A 21,562-nucleotide genomic window follows, 5' to 3' on the forward strand; every position below is an offset into this window, starting at 1 on the left:
AACTTGAAAGAAAGAATTCTGTTTTTTAAGCCTTGTAAAGGTCAAGTTTAAATTCCGACTGACATGGGATCAGAGAGCAAATACATGTCTTTAACTCAGGGGTGAAAACTTCCAAATGAAAGAACACAAAATATGATGACAATGTGAAACATTGGGGGGAACACCCACATGTCAGATTGAAGGAGATTATCCTTTCCATTTGTCGTAGTGACCAAATCCATTGACCCCAAACAAAGAGGCTGAAATCTCCACAAAGACGGTACCCGTGGTAACAGTTTCAGCGGACCACTCACAGAGGTACAGCCAATTTATAACTAATTAGTGGAAATACTGCAGGGAACAGGTCACAAGGAATTCAAACTGAAAGTCTGTAAATATGTAATTCTGTTACGATGACTGAAAATAAGGATTAAGGAGAAAGAAAGATATTTAGGAGATTAGGATTTCATTTCTGTTTCTTTATCCTTGAAACTGTGCATTACTAATCTGTTTTTCAGTGAATAAAAATAATGTAAAAAAGCTATTGTAAAGCACAAAAAGGGGGGAAAAAATCAGAGTAATCCTTTACCCGAAAAAAAGAAAAGAAAAACGATTGAATATGACTTCTCTGAGGAAGACAGAAAGCTGGAGTGTGAAATGTTTGTAAAGCACTTTATAAATATTTTTATGGATCTATTGAAGAATTGTGATTTGACTTGCTGTCTAGTCAAATTAACTGTGTGTGATCTCACAAACATTTAAATGTGCTGTCCTTTCAATGGAACACCCATTGAATATGTACTGGCTGAAAATTGTCGTTTAGAAAAGAAAGACTGAAAATGTCTACGAAAAGGCATAACATCTCTCATTGTATTCCATTGGTATCTTTTCCAGAACGTTCCATTTAGAACGATGTCAATGTGATGGGTATCTATTTGGATTTTGTAATGCTTAACACACTACAATAGGGTGATTTATATTATCACAATAGTGCATATGTGTGTTGGTGGATGAATGAGGTTAATGCACCCCTAATGCCAATAGAAATAGCATTGAGTTTGATGTGGTGTACACTTATCATGGCCAGATAAAAAGATTATCCTGAGAGGTCCCATCCAGAAAACCCATGACTTGCTTCTCATGCCTAGTGTGCAGTCACTGTCTGTTTTAAAGGGGAAACTAAGCTTTTTTTTAAAGTTTTGTTATGCACTCTTTGCATCACTGTAAATGAGCATTCAATCATTCTATAAGCCATTAAAATTCTTGATGATAAAGAACATAGTGAAAGTTTTGAAAAATAAGTTCAAAATAGAACTAACCACTGTGGTGGTAGAGCGTTCGCCCCGCATGCGGAAGGTCAGAGTTCGAATCCCGGCTGCGACAGACCTAAGTCGTTAAAACAGGTAGTGACAGTTCCATCGCCAAACGCTCGGCATCAGGTGTGAATGTCATGGGTCCTTGGAGATTACCTTAAAAACTGATGGCCAGTGTCACAGTAGGTGTAATGGCACACTAAAGAACCCTCATTGCTCAATGGCCGTAAGCGCCGAGCAAAGGCCTAAATTTGAAGCCCTTCACCGGTCTTGGTGACGTCTCCTTATGAGTGAAAAATTCTCGAGAGGGATGTTAAGCAAGATACAATCAATCAATCAAATTAGGACTTCGCATAATTGAAGAAATTCAGTTTAATAGTACATATATTTGACTGATTCCATGGACAGATATATTTTTTAAGGACCATTCCAGAGAGTGATCCAATTCAGCTTTCCATAATTCGGTAGTATATTTCTTGATTCTTGAACTGTCCTCTACATCCCGACAAGAGGAAAAGGTGAATTGGGCATCTATGTTTAACCTTGCATAGATTGGGCTTTCTAAGGAGAAGGAAATTTGTTATCATATTTAGAAACTAGCTCCTCTCTTCTTTTGCCTTTAAAGTGCAGGGCCTTGTGGGCATTATTGCTCTTGGATCATTTTTACAGAATATTTAGCAATCAGAAAAATATATAAAAGTATCAAAATGATGGAATTTTCAAAATAGAAATCTGTGCTGAATTCTAAAGACCGGATATAACAAGATGTCACAATTCAAACTCTGAAAAGAAAATAAGAACCAAAGAAAAGTCAGAAGTAGTTTCCTTTAAGATAAAATTACTAGGAATAATAGGAGAATTGTGTCAATTGGCTATACTATTGTGCAAGTGTTAGAAGATGGATTTCCAATGTTTGCAAGGAAAACACAAAGCAAACAATTTAAAAATGGGGTTGTGGATTCATTCGTTTTCAGCTCATTGACAAGTGTTTGCTAGGCTTGTATCCTTCTCATTAAATCTTCTTAATCCTGTAGGCTTTGAAATTTGATCATTGACAGGCTGAGACAATTCTTCCTTATCAAAAAGAAATCAAAAGTCCTTAGAGAGTTTATATATGAGTTGAATATACAATGTAGTATGTTGAGTATCCATTTAAAAATGAATTTCAATTTTAGCTCACATGAGCTTAAAGCTCAAGTTGAGCTTTTCTGATCACTTCTTGTCCACTATCTGTCCATCCATCCATAAACTTTTAACATTTTTGACTTGTTCTCCAGAACAGAGCATCCTTGGGTCAAGAGGATTCAAGTTTGATCAAATGAAGTGCCTCACCCTTTTTGAAGTGTATACCAGTGTAAAGCACTGTAGATCATATTCTCCTGTATTTTCAAAAATGAAATTTATTTCTTATATTTACATTCTACTTTCATTTCTGTCAGAATTCTCAGTCATGTTAGAATAGACATACTGTATTTATCCAGTACATGTAGTTCTGTAATCATATGTGCATTGTTTACAAATGCAGTATATTCATGAGGAAATGCCTACCATTACAATTTGTAAAGAACGTTGGAAATGTAAATATATATTGGTGATCATATTTATGGTTGTATAAGTAAATTATATTTAAAGGTGCACATGCAGGATGGCATGTAAAGAAATCTGAGAAGGCCGGTCAAGAACATTTAGTGTTTAGTCAGACAGAAGCTATGTATGCCTCTATAAATACAGAGTGGTAATTCTTATAAAGATATTGGTTTCTTTGGATTTCAGGGTACCTGGTAAAAGATCAAGGTACAAGACTTAGATGGCTGACAAGGGCAAAGGTCATTCACGGAGGTCAAATTTAATTGTCAGGTAAAGGGTTTAGAATAATGATGCACAATATTATCAAGCAACAGTTCTATTATTTCTTGAGCAAGTGAATTTTTTATGCAATTTGATGTGCTGGAATAAATAAATGATATTTGGGAATAAAGTGAAGGCTTTTTTTCGCTTTCTGATAGAGATGCATGTTGTATGATATTGTATTATAAGCTGTGTGTGTGTATATATATATATGTAGGACTCCAAAGTGCGATGGTCATGTCACGCCGAAGTGCGATGGTCTGCGCCAAACCCCGATGGTGTGACACGCCAAAGTGCAATGGTACACACTCATGCGCCAAAGTGCAATGGTCCGACACGCCAAAGTGTGATGGTGTGACACCCCAAAATCCATTGGTCTGTAAATGACACGTTGTTATGGTACAGACTGAACTAACCGTGTGTTGTTTCACCAAAATATCAGTGCAAAATCCATGCAAAAAAAATAAGAATAAAAACTTATTTCATTACCATCTAGTTGTCGTGTTATTAAACACAAATTTTTCCAATGTGAAATCGTATAGAATGTTTTGTATTATAGCATACCCCCAGGAATTTAATGCGTGTACGTCGAAGTAATAAATGATCATGAATTAAAGAATGTTTGGGCGAAATAGATAGTTCGACAACAAATGTACTTTGCCGTTCTCACTATCCTCAACAGTGTAAACCTTGCCGTTACTGTCGTCCATGTTGCATTTCTTCAGTTTTATTTTGAAAGACATTTAGAATGACGTTACGTCACAAACGTTACTGAACTCCGCACCATCGAACTTTGGTGTGGCCCTCGTACTTTGGCGTCCATAACGTTAACAAACCATCGCACTTTGGCGTGACCATCGCACTTTAGAGTCTTACACACACACACACACACACACACATATATATATAGTTATTATAACCTGTATTGCTTCCTAATGAACCATAAATTAAATGGGGGTAAAACCTGGCCATTGGTTGATGTAAAGAATGCTACAGAACTGGTTTTTGGTCAGTTTTTAATGGCATATGGAACAACATGGCATGACAGGGGTGATATTTGTCATATATAATGATTTGGCCTGGCAGTGCTTGTGTACTTTTTTATGTCCTGAGTGACAGACGAATGTCCAGGGACAGCTAAATGATTTAAGTGACAGTTGTGACTGAAAATGAAGTAATGACCATTCATGAACAAACAGGGCCAACTTCGTCTTGGTCGGAATTTAGGGGAGAGGCCTGGACACCTGGATATATACTTTGGGTTTTTTTTTTATAATGTCCTCTTATCTGTAATTCATTATACTGATCTGAAAACACATTAAATGTCTTCTTTTGAATTGTTATTCAAATTACAGTAAATATATAATTTTAATATATATTTTAGTCTTTTCTTGATATCTTTCACAAACTTATTTAGTGGAAAAAATTGATGCTTTGCCTCTTGAATTGCCCCACCCAATGATAGTTATCTTTCAAATTAATGCTGACTGGTATCTGGAAATGGTCATGAATTAACGATTGAAATCATTTTGGCACTGTAGCACAGAATGTCCGAATGAGATCACTGAAGAGCATTTTTGAAATTCTTTTATGTCGCAGTTAAACATACCATGACCAAAATAATCTGTTGATTGGACAGCTATAATTAATTTTCAATTAAAATTACCTTTCATTTCAATTTTTGCATGGATCATTTGTTCATGACAGATTTGATGTATTCTGACTTTGAATTTGTTCCTGGTTATTTATTTTTTTTTTATTGATGATAAAGTCCATTCCCTTTGTACTGAATTTTGTAAAATAAGGAAAATAAGAAGTTCTTGAATTTTCAGTAGAGTTTAAAACAAAACTTTCATGTCCTCAAAATTGGGGGTCATTTTTGTTTTTTGGTTTTTTTTTATGTGTGTCTCCCTTTGTCAGCCAATTTCAACCTTGGTCATAACTTCTGACATATATAAAAGATAAAACTTCATGTTTGTTGTCTGATTGAAACTGATCATATAAGGCCCTTAATCAGTGGAGTGGGTTTTTTGGGGGGGAATTTAGCAGAAAGAGTCTGTATATGCATTTAAAATTAATGATCACATTGCTGAAGGAAAAAAAAAATTAGATGAAGACTTTAAGACTTTTTAATTTTATTTTAATTTGTACAGAAAGTTAAACTGGTGCAGTTATTAAAGGTAGGTGCTTGTACCTTTAGACAATCGGGAGTGCGCAAACCAAGTATTCAAGGTGTTAACGTTGAATTAGCTTTCTGTGAGAATTCAGAGTGCATGTTAATAAGATCATATCATGTTTCAAAAATAAAGTTTTTAAATTTCAGATTTTTATCTGCTTTTCTGTAATTATTATATGATTTTTGTAATAATTGCATGTTATGAGGATCATCTTTTCTCTGACAAAAATCTTATCAAAAATCTTTTGAATTTTGATATGCGGGTTGATATTCTGCATGGATTTCTTCTCTCTCTAAACCAGTATATCCTCCCATAAAATTCACAGAAAGTTAACCAGTCAAAATCAAGGGGGAAAAGTCATTTGTAACATCATCAAAATTCATATTTGGAGCAGAAAACTGTGGATGCCATCCAGGGTTGAGTATGATCAAGTTTCAAATCATGTAAGGAGAAACTTAAGATAGTGACTGTAAATTGCTTCCATTCACAAGAAAAATGTTAACATTCAGCTTTGGTATTTCCTGCAAAGAAGTCATGTAAAGGGATTCCTATTAAGCGGGGCCCATTTACGTGGGGTTTTTTTGTGTATGGTTTGTCTATTCAAAAATGAGTTTGAATGCTTTGTGGAGTGGCGAATATGCTTGAGTGAATCTGTGAAGTGTCGGTGTTATACAGGTATAATGAAACACACCATATAGGCCTAAGGCAACACAGCCAGAAAAAAGGTGGGATGGAATGGCTATAGCAGTTCAGAGTCTATAGATAGCGGATATATACACATGCAGAAGGGGGTTCCCAGAGGCAGATGGTGGCAGGGGATATATAGTTTACAGAAGTTGGCACAGTTGTGGAAGTTTATTTTCTGTGAATGACTGTGATAGTGTTATTCTGATCTACATACTGATTGTCTGTTTAGTGTTAAAAGCACGTGTGTCTGTTGTGAACAGGAGTTAAATGTCTGACCCCAAATTTCTCTCTGCAGTGAACTTGGAATAGATTATAATTTCCATTATTTACATGCACACAAGGGAAGACAGCATTAAATTGGATGGTTTTGTTTCCAGAAACAGTGCTTCTGTGCAGAATGTGTCGTCTGCAATATGTAAGTATATAGTATCTGAATTCATTTCAGAATGTGCAGCCTTCATGTATGAATGAATGTTAAAGGGGGGATGGGGAAATTGAAGTGGTGATGCAGTTCTCCATGAATATATCACAACAAACTCTGATTATTGCAGACATATTATTATCATCAACAAGTGCTGGCCAATTGGGCACCAATTAAATCAAATACAGACATGCAATCCATGCTGATTGTTTTGAAAGGTGTTGGCAGTAGCAATTTATTGAATTAATCTCACTTATTTGCAGATTACAGTCTGTGGTATTTTGTCTATTGGAACATATGATAGTTTAGCATACTCATCGAAGGATGAAGAATTCTAGAGGTGATGGAGAATGTCATGCTTTGTTATTATATCATATATACTATAACATGTGTAAATTGCATTGGTTGATGAGGGGGGAAAGAGAGGAGTGGGGGGAATGCTAGGCATGAGAGCCGGTATGTCCAGCGCTCACTTTGATGTTGGCTATCATGATATACACCTTCAGATACAGTTTGTAACTAAATAGAGTTCTAATCTATATGTTTTCTTGTCATGATAATATAATTAATGTTTATAATGATGAATCAACATTATTTCATAGAAAACTAAATATTGTAGTACATTTGTACTTTTTATGTTCACATTTTAGTGGCCAAAAAAAAAAAAAAAAAGAAATTTATGAGCAAGACTATAAATATTACTCAAAAAGGAAGTCTGCATACATTAATTAACTTGCTCACTATGTAGGACACATTGTTAATGACATTTTTTATGGAGATCAAGTTGATTTAATTCTCTTTAAAAGATGATTGAAAAATTTGTTTCGTTTTCTAGAATCACATCAAATAAAAGATAATTATCTTAAAGAATCAAATATCTCAAAAGGCATCAATCTTCCCATTGGAAAGGGATGTCTTTTTTTCTCAATTCAAGGCTGATATTACTCAAAAAATCCAACTTGTAAAAAAAATTGTACCCATAAATATCTTAATGCATTCTATACAATGACTGTTTATTATAAGAAATAGTCGTAAAACTGATACTGCAGCAGTTTTCCTGAAGTACTTGGAGCTTAAGGAACTGGTTCCTCGTCTCAGAATATTCAGTGACAACCCTGACACATTGGATGGTTCGTTCTTCAAGCTGCAAAAATGAAATATTTCTTCTCGGATGTGTAACACCTACGGTTATAAAGCACAGGAAGTATAGAATATCTGAGAAAGGTTAGAGATAGACCTAGAGAAACATGGTTTTTTGGTTGTATGATAAATGGATTTACCAGTGATCTTGGTGATAGGGTCGAATTTCTTTGCTAACTGTTTTATGGGGCCATGGAATGACAGCTGTTTTGTGAATGCCATTCCCAATCCTTTGGTGAAAGTGGAGGGTCAGTCATTTGATGCATGCAGAGCAGATCATGGTTTGCTGATCTCTTAGCCACAGACCTGCAACAGAATGATTATTGCTACACTTGTATATTATTACACATATGGGCTTCCATGATATTAAAGATATTATGAATTGATACAAAATCTCATAGCTTTAGGGGCAAGATCAATAGTTCCATGTCTGGGAAAAAAACTTGATTCATGTATAGTTTTCATCATGTCCACCCCCTATAACTATAATTATGATAAATGTTGATCCAAACTTAAATTATCAAGTACAATTTCTTCGAACACTCTATTCTACATTCCTTTTCTGCTGTTTACTTACAAATGAAAGTGTACATGTAGTCTTAAAATGTCACTTTAAATGCACATCTTCATTCAACATGTTCATTCCTTCCATAAAAAAAATGTGCAATCAATGTCAGACAAGAGAAACGTATGGAAGTTTGTACACCCCCTCCTCCAACTACTTAAAGTCTTTAATGATCAAGATAAAATATCACTTTTCTTTTTGTTATTAACTAGTATGCAGAACATCATTTCTCTGAAAAGTATTGGCAACATTTATTGTATTGTACACACTTGACATTTCTTTCTTTGGAAAATTTTGTCAATCTTCTTGATTTGATTCTTTGATCTGCATCAAGATTTGGTTCACATTAATTTGGTATTTCATATATATGGTACTTGCTCATCATAAAATTGATTGCTGGTTCAAATCCACAAAAATTGAATTTGGTACTTATATAGCTGGATTGAGCTACCTTTTTTTTAATGAAAAAAAACTTTGTCAAAACATGCTTCAGTACTGCGAATTCTTTATCATGCCTGAGTAATTGATATTTGCATTAAGTCACAAGAAGCTCAGTAACTAAGTAACTATATATAGATATATATATATATATATATATATATATATATATATATATATATATATATATATATCTGCTCTCTATTATGTCTCCATCAGCCCTCTATTTTGTCTGTCCTCTCTTCTGTCTCTCCATTAGCCCTCTATTTTGTCTGCCCTCCCTTCTGTCTACCCATCTGCCCTCTATTTTGTCTGCCCTCCCTTCTGTCTACCCATCTGCCCTCTATTTTATCTGTTCTCTATTCTCTCTCCTCATTTGCCCCCTATTCTGTCTCTCCTCCCTTCTGTCTCTCCATTTGCCCTCTATTTGTCTCTCTATCTGCCCTCTATTTTGTCTGTCTGATCTCTATTCTGTCTCTCTATCTGCCCTCTATTTGTCTCTCTATATGCCCTCTATTTTGTCTGCCCTCTATTCTGTCTTTCTGTTTGCCCTCTATTTTGTCTGTCTGCCCTCTATTCTGTCTTTCTGTCTGCCCATTATTTTGTCTTTCCATCTTCCCTCTATTTGTTTGTTCTCTATTCTGTCTCTCTATCTGCCCTCTATTTTGTCTGCCCTCTATTCTGTCTTTCTGTTTGCCCTCTATTTTGTCTGTCTGCCCTCTATTCTGTCTTTCTGTCTGCCCATTATTTTGTCTTTCCATCTGCCCTCTATTTGTTTGTTCTCTATTCTGTCTCTCTATCTGCCCTCTATTTTTTCTGTCTGCCCTCTATTCTGTCTTTCTGTCTGCCCTCTATTTTGTCTTCCCTCTATTTTGTTTGTTCTCTATTCTGTCTCTCTATCTGCCCTCTATTTTTTCTGTCTGCCCTCTATTCTGTCTTTCTGTCTGCCCTCTATTTTGTCTTCCCTCTATTTTGTTTGTTCTCTATTCTGTCTCTATCTGCCCTTTATTTTGTCTGTCTGTCCTCTATTCTGTCTTTCTGTCTGCCCTCTATTTTGTCTGTCCTTTATTCATTTTCTTTATTAGCCCTCTATTTTGTCTGCCCTTTAATCTTTTTCTTTATTAGCCCTCTATTTTGTTTGTCCTTTATTCTGTCTCTTTATTTGCCCTCTATTTTGTCTGCCCTCTATTCTGTCTCTTCATTTGCCCTCTATTTTGTCTGCCCTTTATTCTGTCTCCATTTGCCCTCTATTTTGTTTGTTCTCTATTATGTCTCTCCATTTGCCCTCTATTTTGTTTGTCTGTTCTCTATTCTGTCTCTCTATCTGCCCTCTATTTGTCTGTCTGTCCTCTATTCTGTCTTTCTGTCTGCCCTCTATTTTGTCTGCCCATTATTCTTTTTCTTTATTTGCCCTCTATTTTGTTTGTCCTCTATTCTGTCTCTCCATTTGCCCTCTATTCTGTCTCTCCATTTGCTCTCTATTTTGTTTGTCTGTTCTCTATTCTGTCTCTCTATCTGCCCTCTTATTTGTCTGTCTGTCCTCTATTCTGTCTTTCTGTCTGCCCTCTATTTGTTTGTTCTCTATTCTGTCTCTATCTGCCCTCTATTTGTCTGTCTGTCCTCTATTCTGTCTTTCTGTCTGCCCTCTATTTTGTCTGCCCATTATTCTTTTTCTTTATTTGCCCTCTATTTTGTTTGTCCTCTATTCTGTCTCTCCATTTGCCCTCTATTTTGTCTGCCCTCTATTCTATGTCTTCATTTGCCCTCTATTTTGTTTGTTCTCTATTCTGTCCATTTGCCCTCTATTTTGTGTCCCCTCTATTCTGTGTCTCCATTTGCCCTCTATATTCTCTCTGTCTCTTTGTCATCAGCGGGATGTCTACATAGTGGATTTTGCTGATTATCCTTATTGAAATTGAAATTGAAATCTATTCTGTCTTCTCTATATACATCTCTTACTCCTATACACATGATACACCATATCTAATTATTTATGGTGAGTACCATGCAAATTTATAGAGGTTAATACTTCTGAAAGAGAAGTTTTCTAAAATTTATAGAGATTAGTCAATACTTCTGAGAAAGAAGTTTCAGAATTGTGTAGAATTCCTTATTTTAATTTTGCTCTTGGTTGCATAGTTCGATGCTGTTTCGAAAAGTTATTTGATAGTGAAAGGGTGGCTTCCCAACTGAAAGACCTTGTTTATCATGGGGAGAGTTCTGTAAAGTTGTCATACAAATGGCCACATTCAAATCTGGCTTCATGTAGACAAGCAAACAAATTATATATATATCAAATGATTTGTTCTTTACTGTGTGCTCCTTGATAAGTATGCTCTTTGGTTATTGTGTTTTTGTAAGGTGTTTGTGTGCAGTAGGACCTCTTTCTATAATGTGATTGATCTGTAATAGCTTTGTCTTTTTACCTACTGGGTTGTTGGGCCTTGTAGACAGAACACAGATAGGTCTAGATAGGTGGTATTTACCACTAACAATCAAGATAGAATTCAATCTATCTAAGGTCTAGTTCAGCTCTGATGGTGGTTCCTGTGTCTTCTCATTGTCTCAGACAATGGCAGGCTATGTGTGTTTTACAGGTCTTTGTCTTGATGTAAGAACAGCACCTTTGATCTTGCCTCTGTATTGTGTTGGGTCTGAGTGGAGTTGGTATTGTGTATTAGGAACAACTGTGGTAGATTGGAATTTGGTCAAATGTATAGTTAAACAATGAATGAGAGGCGTATTCCAAAAATTCCTAGTATTATTTATGGTTTTGCCTGTACATTATTTTTCTCTAGACCAGTTACTGGAGTCGTTTCTATTGTCATTGAATGAGGAGAGAGATTCCCACAGGTATGCAAAGGCTTGGGAATATTAGATAAGAAAGCTTTCCACCAAAACTGTAGATGTAGTGACCAGTTCTGAATGGACTAACCTTCAGACGAAGTAGAGAACATGAGGAATTAAGCACATTTATAAGCCTGCATATTAACGTAGCAATTTGAATATTTTATTTCTGGCATTCAGGTAAAGTGTTATATATACGATATTGGTGACTGCTATGAGTGTTAGAAATTTTGTTTAGTGGACAGTTTGCGAAAAGAATTTGGATTATGATGGTTTTATTCTTATTGCAGAATGAAAAAATCGTTGCTGCTACAAATATAAGTATTTGTTCTATGTACATGTAGAAATATTATAGAAATTAAATTGATTGAGAAATAAAAAGGATTTTAAGAAATTTTTATAATCCAGACAATAATGCTTGGCACGTACACCAGAAATAATCATTCAGATTAGACAACATTTGGAATTTGTTTTAGGCTCATTTTCCAATTCAAATGCCAGATGGGCAATATCTTTAATCCTGATCATTAATTAACCTTTGGTGTAATTGCCATGTATTCAAAGACTAATTCATTTCTTTGATTATGACTGGATAAATGAAGCCTCAGATTTCCAGCAAAGCATAATACATGAAGATTTAAACTGCTGCTCTCGCATTTACATGTTCTGTAATATGCATACAGAACCAGACAAGCTTTAAAGGCATCACACTGCATGGTAATTATTTTTACTATGTATTACTATATAGGGGGAAAATCAACAGTTTGTTAAATTGATGAAAAATAAATTTGTCAGAAATGTTCAATGTTTATGTTACCTGTCTCTTTCTGCCAACACCGAAAAAACCCACCGTACTCGGCATTTTATTTTTATTTTCACCTGCAAGCATGACTACCCACAAATCCATGTGTTTTTCACTTGCATGTAAATGGCCTAAGTGCATCTTTAGTAACATCAGCTACCAACATCAAATAGTTCCTTTGTAAACGATTGTTTCTACAAATTACTCAAAATTTTCTAATCTGGGGTACAAAAATTGAGAGAAAAGGATAATTTTTGGGCCGGGAAATGAAAACAAATTGTGCATAGACAAAAATAATTCTTTTATATACCGGTATATGAAATTGTGATTGACTAAGTTTTATTTTGATTGGATAATTACGAGTGTGGTATCTATAGAAATGTAATACTGAGCAAGTTTGCAGCAGCAAATAACCTGAAATCCATTTGCATAATGAAAAGTCGATTCTTCTCATTATCAAATTTACAAAACTTTTCCAAAACTGATTGTGTAGTGTAATTTTTTTGTTATGTGTGGTATTTATCTCTAAAAATAAGATCATATTTGTCTTAGTTTTTACAACATCAATTATCATAAACTTGTCATGCAGACCTATTTTTCAAATTTCCGCAAATATTGCAGTAACCTCACATCCTTAAAAAGACCTTTGGCAAATAAAATAATAGCAAATCATTTTGTTTGATGAATGTTGTCATTTTCACCACAATTGTACAAAATGCTTTGTTACTAATGACTTTGATGTCATACAGTGGATCATGAAGTCAAATTCCCTCTCTCTTTTTAATATGCTAATTAATTACAAATTTTACTCGCCAAAGCTATTAAAACTTTACATATTAATTTGTTGCAGATCTTTTTATCCATTATGCAACATTTGCTGTTATTCTCTAGTATATTAAATTGCTTCAATTCTTACAGATTTCAAATTTCAGGTTACAATTAAATTAGCCAAATTAAAGACCTCCTCCAAATTGGGTTTATTTTCAGGTTTACAAACACGAAAAATCATTTATAAGTTTCGTAAAAGTTCCTCGGATTTAAAACGAAATGAATGTTTGAAAAGTTTGTAACTACTGGTAATGGCATTTTGAAATTGTAAATCAAAAAAACTCGGGGCAGCTAGTAGAGGTGGGGTACGTGTTTATATTGTGCCAACGCCTGCCCTGAAAAGGGACTTTGGTTTTAAAGTCTCCTCCAAAAGATCTGCGACTCTCACTTCTAAATACTGAACATTTGGTGAAGGAGCGGTCACTACCAATTTTCACATCATTGGATTGACACAGCCACAGCATAAGCGGGGTGTGAACCTATGACCTCCTGGTCATGAAGCAAACGCTCCATCACTGAGCCACAGGGAGCTCAGTGGTTAACATATATGGCTGCTGATCGGTAGATCATGACTTCAAATTTTTGCAGAGTTTTTATTTTTTTTCCAGATTACTTTCTACTAAATTTTTTCTGGCTAAATTAGGTAAATGTGAATGTTTGAGATTTTTAAAATATCATTGCACACATCCATATAACGGTTTTTACTGATGTGTTAAACCAAGCCTCATGTTCAGTTGGTAGTAGTATCTCATTTCATAAAACAATCAGGATAATATTTGATTTTATATCAAATAGTCCAAATTAATTTTTGGCACAGTGTGCACATTGTTACAACATTTGAATTCAATTTCTCTGCCTGGTGCGAGAGTTATCGGTACGAACTAATCAATTTCTGCACACACCGGAAGTGACCAGCATCAACACTTATTTACCTTGCCAAAAATATTTCATTCAAAACAAGAATTTGAACAATGTACCAAGAAATTCTAATCATACTACATGAACATGTATACAAAATAATAATTACCTTTGATATAATTCATTATACAAAGAAATAATTACCTGTGATATAATTCATTATACAAAGAAATAATTACCTATAATATAATTCATTATACAAAGAAATAATTACCTACATATGATATAATTCATTATACAAAGAAATAATTACCTATGATGTAATTCATCGTACAGAAATGTATTTTAAAAGTACACTATTATAGTAATTGGCTTCATGGTACATGTATTTAGAGTTTGCACTTCCTCATGTTTGATTTGACTGTTTTACCGATGATATTCAGGTTTATTTCCTTATGATTGGATGTTATTTGATAGTACTAGATCTTCAGATTGCACAAATTTCCTTAGTACAACTCTTCAAAGGGCATACCTTTTAAAAAAGCAATCCTCTGAGACTAATGTGAATGCTTGAAAAGTATATGTTAGTGGACAGTTACGAGAAAATAAGGCTCGGAACCTGAAACAAACACCGGAAATTCAACAAGAAAACAATTTTAGGTTAAAGAATTATCACTAGTCAAAAGATGTACTCAAACAAATTTTGTTATACTTGAATTTGTGTGAATATCAGTCTACACAAATTATAAATAGAAATCCAAATCAGAGAAGCTTTGTTCATGCAGAAAGCTGCAGCCCGACAATGGCGATTCATGTATAAAATTGCATTTATTTATTTTCCATGAAGTACATGTACATCAAAAATGTTTACAAAACTTTTTCCGAGGAAAGACCTTTGCAGTTTTCTGTATAAACTTGCTTGAATTTCATGGTATAAAGAGTGTGGCTTAGTGCATATACATGAAAGTTTTGAAATAAGATGTCTCCAATCCCATTTATTTTAAAAAAAATTATCATGTGCATAAATTGACCTTGACCTTCATGACCTCAAGAGTCATTAGACTATATTTCTATCTGACCAAATATTCATGCTAAGTTTCATAATGAGCAATGTAGTATACTGAAGATTTGTAAATATACGCGAGGAATACGCCAGTTTCGAGATACGAACTCTTCTGTGTAGGAGGTGCATTTAGTGGCGCTTTGAATGAGAGTGGACCTACAGTCAGCGAGGAAGACGATGAAATGCATTAAAAGTGGCTTCTCTTTTAATATGTAAATGTGGGGAATACAAAATACTGTCGAAAGAAATGTTTTACTGAAGTGGAAACATAAAAACAATGTCATATTTGCAAGTAATATCTTAGATATGGTACTTATGACCAACAAAATAACGTGATATGATAAGAATTCTATGTATTTAATTACTCCCTAAATACTTATAACTTACTTAGTTTGTGTATCAGTCGAATTCGGGTGATGTAACAGTGTATGAGAAACTTACTGAGTACATTCATTTATGCAGTGATGAAAATTAGTCCCACTCCCACGTGTAAACAAATTGTTTCGCGCCTCACTATATACGAGAGTTGCCCAAAGGGGAAATAACTTAGGCGTATCTCGAAACCGGCGTATTTATTACCATGTAATATCGCGAGAGGCATCTGACTCGCAAAATAGAAATATCCACTTTTATTTTGCTGTTGTTAAAATACATATATGTACATGTAAGACCTCTTGATTAACAGACTACATGCAAATTATATATTCATGTTCATACGATTTGACATATACATGTCATTTCGCCACATTTAGTGTTCATGTAAAATAAGGAATTTGCAGACTTATTGCAAGACACATATGGGGCTCACAGCGGGTGTGACCGGTCAACAGGGGATGCTTACTCCTCCTAGGCACCTGATCCCACCTCTGGTGTGTCCAGGGGTCCGTGTTTGCCCAACTATCTATTTTGTATTGCTTGTAGGAGTTATGAGATTGATCACTGTTCGTTATCTTCACTTTGCATCGAAAACATTACAGAAAATTTGGATTTTGAAATGGTACCTCTTGATGAAACGATAGTTGATCGTTTTTGGCTCGTCAATTCTGATTATTGATTCCATTTTTCATAATCGATTGTCATCCGAACACAAAGTGACAAACCCACAATAAACGAATCAACAACTTATGCATTAATTGATACATTTAAAAAGGGAAAAGGCTTCCGGTATCATCATCATGGATATTGAAATCAACAATAATGAAGTTGATAACTAATCTGAGATTCCTCTGACTCTTACCCCAGCTTTTACACATGTCATGATAACTTGATACAAGTATATTCCTACCCAGGGAAAGCCAAGTTGGTCGACTTCTGAATTTTTTGGGGGTTTCTTAAAACTAAAGTCAATTTGGGTCACTCGCTCAGTCATGGTTAGAAAAAACACCTACATGTGTATTTCATTCCTCGTTAATAGACTAATAGATATGTGTATGTTGCACATATTCATGAAACTAAGATGAAATAAGCAAAAATATAATAAACATTTATAAATTACTGTACATGCAAATACCGATTATATCGATTATATCAATGCATCGAGTCTGATTTTAATCGATTATGAATTTTTTCCAATTATCTATAACAGTGATGCCAGTACCTAAAATGTAATTTTAAATTCTAATATAATTAAGGTGAGGTGGGTGATTTTTTTTTTGTATGGGTGGAAATTAATGTTAATTTCTTGTCTTCATTTTCAAAATTGGAGGATTGTGATGTCATTGATGGAAAGGTCCACTAATCTGCACTTAATATTTTGTTTTATCATGGATTTTAAGCCAGTATTCTGCTAAACAGCAATGCAACCTAATTCTTGGCATCATGTGTTTCTAGGATAAATAAAAAAGGAGGGAAAAACTGCCTGTATCTACTGCATTCTCCTGCTTGATAACTAATGAGAAAGAAATGTGAACTTGATTTTTGTTGATGATTTAGGGCCACATGTTTCGTTTCATCCAGAAATGGGAGGAAACAAGGGTTATCTGTGTGTAGGGCTGCAGTTACAGGTTTATCTCAGCGAGTTACCTGGTAATTACTTGTATAACTTGGGGTCTGGATTTTAATTAGACCTAGCTCTTAGTGTTTAAAGTGGTTATTTTTTTCTCTTTTTTTTTTTTTTTTGAGGTTGTTCATTGAATCTCCTTTTCACAGCATTAATTGCCCTGTCTGTCTGTCCATTGAATTGTCTATGTGTTCCAAATCTTGTCCTGTTTTCTAGAGTCCTATGTATAACTTTTATGTTGTGTGTTATGACCTTTGAATGAGGTCATTATAGAAATCTAGGTCATTATAGAGCTTGTAGAAATCAAGGTCATTATAGAGCTTTTAGAAATCAGAGGCTAGTAAGGTGAGTATTAATTAACCAAAATCATTTGAATAAACTCAATATCACCATGAGGATGACCAGCAACCACAATGTGTATTGAGTAGAGAGAACCTCATACTTTGTGCAAATTTAGGTTTGTCATGATATTCAAATCAAGGTTATTTGAACAAAGTTAAGGTCACTAGCAGAGATTAAATGAAGTTGCTCTTTAACCTGCAATTTTGTAACGTGTGAAATACATATTTCAATCAATGTTTGCATAAGATGAGCTTTCAAACAAGATTAAAGTTGTTGGTAGAGATTAAATGAACTATATAACTTGAGGAGTGGGTAGTGATCATGTATTACCTTGGCCAAAGTTATTGTCTGATGTAGAGTGCAATTTTATCTGGTCAATACTGGTAATTTTATAACTAATTAAGCAAAACCTGGCTTGCTTGTAAGCTTTTTCATTAAAGAGTGTGTGGTGACTGACCAAAGTCGAGGTCATGATATGAATTATAGAAATTATGGAAGTTCCATCCTTAATTATGCAACACTATGGGTTGTTTTTTTTACAATTTAAATCTTTATTAATTAATTAAACTCTATGCATGATAGAATTACATCTTTTGGAGGAATTTTATTCTCTGAGTATAATAAAGAATTTGGTAAACTAATTTGATACTGAAAATTTAGCATGATTTTCTATTTTAAAAAAATGTTGTCAAGGGCAATAATTCTTATGCTGGTATTTTCTCTATTGTATAGCTATAATACAATGATTAATCCCAGATATCCACAATTAATTTACTATTCTAATGAGGTTATTGCAAAGATCAAAGGATTGCTGCAAGGATTGAATAACTTATTTTAAGTAGAAATTGATACAGTTTTTCTACTCTGAACCATTAATATTGGTAAGTCACATGAGTGTGCAGGAGCTACCTTAATTTTATGAAGAAGAAAAAACAACCTTATTTTATGCACACACAATGATTGACTGTTATGATAATAGTCTGTAGAGTGAATGAATAGCAGGCCTGAATAGTCGAACATCAGTTAGGAGTCAGACTTCAGACTCAATAAATTTTCAGCATTTAATGTCGTGGCCATAGATGAAGGTCTCATCTTCTGTGGACTCTTGATCAACCATCACTAACTTGGAGTTGATAGCATGGGTCTACATTTAGTACAATGAGGTATAACTGCTGTTGCTTGATGGGCACATCTCACAAGGATGTAAAACTTCATACATTCAATCACTCATCAATATTCACAAAACAAGGTCAGTTAGTACAAGAAAACTTGTCTAAATCAAGTGCATGTGGTACCAGAAATTTTATTTGTTTGCACAGCATATGTGTACAGTTTACAGGAAATGTAGCTTTGTGCCAAAATTTATATGTGAATGTGAAATGCTTTTGGGTGTTTTTTTTGTTGTTGCCAGGAGGAATTTAAGGGTATTGATGAGCTTTAGTTGACCCCGCAAGTTATAAAAACTTTATGCATTCATAAAAACACCACACAGTGGAACATTTTTCCTTTACAACATACACAACCGATAAACAAGGACATTACAAAGTGGATAATTCCTTCACAACATATGCCACAAAGTGGATAATTCCCTCACAACATATGCCACAAATTGGATAATTCCCTCACAACATACGTCACAAAGTGGATCATTCCCTCACAACATACGCCACAAAGTGGATAATCCCCTCACAACATACGCCACTAAGTGGATCATTCCCTCACAACAATGAACATATGCCACAAAGTGGATCATTCCCTCACAACATACGCCACAAAGTGGATCATTCCCTCACAACATACGTCACAAAGTGGATCATTCCCTCACAACATACGCCACAAAGTGGATCATTCCCTCACAACATACGCCACAAAGTGGATCATTCCCTCACAACCACCAATAAAACAAGAACATTACAAGGTGGAAAAATACTCTCACAACATACACCACAAAACAATGATACCACAAAGTGGAGCATTCCTCATACAGAGTGAGTTGAATAACCAATAACACAAGGGCATCACCAAGTGGAGCATTCCTGAGACATACAAAGTAAGTTAGATAACCAATGAAATAAGTACATCACAAAGTAGAACAGTTCTGTTACAACATAAACCACCATTATAAAAACAAGGGCATCATAAAATGGAGCATTCCCTTACAGCATTACACCACCAATGAAACAAAAACATCACAAAGTGGAGCCTATGTGTTACAACATACACCAATAAAACGAAAGCACCACAAAGTGGATAATTTTCTTTATAACATACCCTACCATTGAAACAAGAGCACCACATATGCCACAAATAGAAAAAGGGCACCACCAAGCAGAGTATTCCCATAGCACATACAGTCACCAATTGGAATAATCCCTCACAACATACATGCTGGTCAACAAAGGCACTATGATGTGGAACATTCTTTTTCACAGTGTCAGTATACTATGACCTTGACATGACCTTTTGACCTAGAGATCAATTAAAATTTAGATTTCCCCATCTGCCATTTCTATAACAATTATGAGGCTCATAAAATTGAATGTTGTTCACAGCATAGTCCTGGACACATAGACAATCAAGCTTCTACAACTGGACAAAGACCTTAGACTACATCATGTATGGTAGAACATGAGTATCAAAATATTTTTAAAAAATCATAAAAGGCTCACATTAAAAAGAACATGGACACATACTGCACAAACCTATGCCATATAAGATGTTTCAACTTCAGAAACCCTCACTATTAAAGGATTAAACGCCAGTGTCCTTTGGAAGTCTATTTTCTAATAGAAATATTAATCCTAGGGCAGAAGAAATCAATCATTTCAGCATAATATTTTTCTTGTAGATAGACCAAGTTGTGTAAAAACTTACAGTTGTCATAGAAACAAATCATACACATTTGTTTTTTACTTGAATGCAATTTTGCTTGTCGACAAATGATTCATGTTAATGACAATGGAACATGAAAATTCCATTTATTCTGTAAGATACTGAAGTTACCCAACCTTGCATTGTTAAATTCAGGTGAAGGATGTGTTCATAATGTACCATTAGTGACCTCTGAATGTTTGTTGAAATGAAAATATCTACATTGTGTGTACATGTTATTTGTTCAACATTCTTATAGTTCTTGGATAGAAATGTATGTATCTAGAAAAAGAGTTATGAAATATTTAAAATAAAATTGAATTACCCACAGATAGACGGAATTATTATTCAGATGCGCAGGAAATTAATAATTCATTGTATTTATTAGATCATCCTTTGTCTGGAGTGTGTCTAGATGTTTCTTAAGATGACATCTATAATTAGTGTTTTAATTAGTGAATTAAACAGCCAATGACATCAGGTCAATGATAGTGTATGAAGTGTTTACTAGTATATCAATACAACAATTGTAGAAACCTATTTTTTTAAGGAATTGAACTATTTTCTTTGACTTTAATTTAATATGCTAAATTGATTGTGGTTAATTCCTTGGATATAACTTTGAATTTGAAAAAATGTACATAGTAATTTTCCATTATATACATACATACGTTAGCTGCCTATACTTGTTTTATCATTTCTGACACAGTAGTCTGGGGATAGAGAAGTTTTGAGAAAATTCCAATAAACTTTTACTGGTAGATTATTGCCCATATGTTAAGAAATATATGCCTGCACGATGTTGTTGCATGGTAAAGTGGACCAAGCTTGCAGGGTCCTTTTCCATGCAAGATATATTTTTTGCATCTAGAAGCTAGCTGTGTTACATTCATTTACATTTTGGATAGCAGATGCAGTGTTTATGTCCATTATTATTCATAAATAGATGCAATGTTATGAAAGCAGATGTGACCTCATAATTGAGTTAAAGTAGTCTTTAGGCATTTACAAACCCCTATATTTGTACTTGAATCAATTTTACTTGAGTTTTTTTTTTTTTTTTTTAGTTTTTTTTTTTTACTAAGTGTCCAGTAAGAAGAAAACGTGGAAAGTGGACAAAAAGTGCATATTGTGTGTGCTGCATGTAATATGGTGCTAAAACGATATTAGGTATCACTAGTGATGCCAAAGTTAAAGTGAAGACCGATATTTGTTGGAATTCTAAAATGCTTGATGTATGAATTTTATGGCATCAACATTCCTAAAAATATTCTCTGAAAGGGGAACATTTATTTGATATGAATAGTACATCTTAGAACTGAAATTCTATAAATGAAGGTTGTGCGATTTTGAAAACATGTAGGTATCAAGGTATCCACACTGA

At 34.3% G+C, this 21,562-nt stretch overlaps 1 protein-coding gene across 3 annotated transcripts in view; it reads left to right on the top strand.

Moving 5' to 3' along the window:
- Positions 1-145: 145 nt before the first annotated feature.
- Positions 146-21,562, top strand: part of LOC125645450 (zinc finger protein GLI4-like) — a 67,398-nt gene continuing 45,981 nt past the window's right edge. The window contains exons 1-2 of one of the 3 annotated variants that reach the window (XM_048870970.2): positions 146-297; positions 3,066-3,149. The gene's annotated coding sequence lies outside the window, so the exon portion shown is untranslated. Of the gene's footprint in view, positions 298-3,065; positions 3,150-5,850; positions 6,766-21,562 lie in introns of those variants that run through there. The other 2 variants (XM_056140749.1, XM_048870969.2) reach the window with 2 other exon arrangements.

The sequence above is a fragment of the Ostrea edulis genome, chromosome 6, assembly GCF_947568905.1.
Source record: "Ostrea edulis chromosome 6, xbOstEdul1.1, whole genome shotgun sequence".
NCBI lineage: Eukaryota > Metazoa > Mollusca > Bivalvia > Ostreida > Ostreidae > Ostrea > Ostrea edulis.